The following is a 1,884-nucleotide window of genomic DNA, read 5'->3' as shown; positions in this document are numbered from 1 at the left end:
TAGCCTTGACGGCGCCCCCATGTGGAGAACCAGGGCCCGCGGGGGGGTCTGGCCAGGCTCACTTCAACCCAGGAACACCTCTCTGACTTGGGATAGGCGACCGGCAAAAGTCCCCCCACGCAGCTGCGGAAGCCTGGGTTCAGCCAAGGTGCAGACCTCCAGCCGAACAGGGACTCATAGCCAAAACGCATACCCAGGCCTACGGAGGTGAAAACCAGCTTAAATGAGTCGAAATGTGTCGGGGCTGAGAGGTACCTCTCTCTCATATATTCTGCCGGTGGTGTGCAAAACTGGGTCTTTGCATGGAGTGTCACCCTATACCCACTTTAGGGACGCATGCAAAAAAGTGCCCGATCGCCTGGAACTGTCAGGCGGATTCGGCTCCCTGGAATTTCCTCATTCTGGTTCTTTTTCACTTTTTGTCTCTTTTGCGACATCTAGTGGGCAGGCTGCATTACTGCAACCGGGGACACCTCAAAACGCTTGGAACTGGGGAGCGGGCTCAATTTACAAACGTTTTGCGGGTCCTGGAAGTCAAAATTGTGACTTCTGAAAACGACTAAGTATCAAGGACTCATCGCGCGAATCGCTCTGGAACTGAAATCGGATGCGCGCACTGACATGCTCCCCTCTCTGGAAGTCTGACACAAGTTGAAAAATTTTCTAAGTCCCCAAAAATTTTTTTTTTCAACTTTTTTTCAATTTTCCCCCTGTGGGATATATATTTTACCCACACTTTTGGAGCCCTCCTGGGATGCCCTCTAACATACTAGAACCTCATTTTGTGGAAGTTTTCACAAAATTGTGAAATTTTCAAAAAGTCAGAAATTTTGCCAAAAACGACTAAGTATCAAGGACTCATCGCGCGAATCGCTCTGGAACTGAAATCGGATGCGCGCACTGACACGCTCCCCTGTCTGGAAGTCTGACAAAAGTTGAAAAATTTTCTAAGTCCCCAAAAATTTTTTTTTTCAACTTTTTTTCAATTTTCCCCCTGTGGGATATATATTTTACCCACACTTTTGGAGCCCTCCTGGGATGCCCTCTAACATACTAGAACCTCATTTTGTGGAAGTTTTCACAAAATTGTGAAATTTTCCAAAAAGTCAGAAATTTTGCAAAAACGACTAAGTATCAAGGACTCATCGCGCGAATCGCTCTGGAACTGAAATCGGATGCGCGCACTGACATGCTCCCCTCTCTGGAAGTCTGACACATGTGTGAAAATTTTCTAAGTCCCCAAAAATTTTTTTTTTCAACTTTTTTTCAATTTTCCCCCTGTGGGATATATATTTTACCCACACTTTTGGAGCCCTCCTGGGATGCCCTCTAACATACTAGAACCTCATTTTGTGGAAGTTTTCACAAAATTGTGAAATTTTCAAAAAGTCAGAAATTTTGCCAAAAACGACTAAGTATCAAGGACTCATCGCGCGAATCGCTCTGGAACTGAAATCGGATGCGCGCACTGACACGCTCCCCTGTCTGGAAGTCTGACAAAAGTTGAAAAATTTTCTAAGTCCCCAAAAATTTTTTTTTTCAACTTTTTTTCAATTTTCCCCCTGTGGGATATATATTTTACCCACACTTTTGGAGCCCTCCTGGGATGCCCTCTAACATACTAGAACCTCATTTTGTGGAAGTTTTCACAAAATTGTGAAATTTTCAAAAAGTCAGAAATTTTGCCAAAAACGACTAAGTATCAAGGACTCATCGCGCGAATCGCTCTGGAACTGAAATCGGATGCGCGCACTGACACGCTCCCCTGTCTGGAAGTCTGACAAAAGTTGAAAAATTTTCTAAGTCCCCAAAAATTTTTTTTTTCAACTTTTTTTCAATTTTCCCCCTGTGGGATATATATTTTACCCACACTTTTGGAGCCCT

Source organism: Phyllobates terribilis, unplaced genomic scaffold, assembly GCF_046119375.1.
Source record: "Phyllobates terribilis strain yellow unplaced genomic scaffold, ASM4611937v1 Scaffold_2378__1_contigs__length_136883, whole genome shotgun sequence".
In the NCBI taxonomy this organism is placed as follows: Eukaryota; Metazoa; Chordata; class Amphibia; order Anura; family Dendrobatidae; genus Phyllobates; species Phyllobates terribilis.
This window is presented reverse-complemented; position numbering follows the sequence as displayed.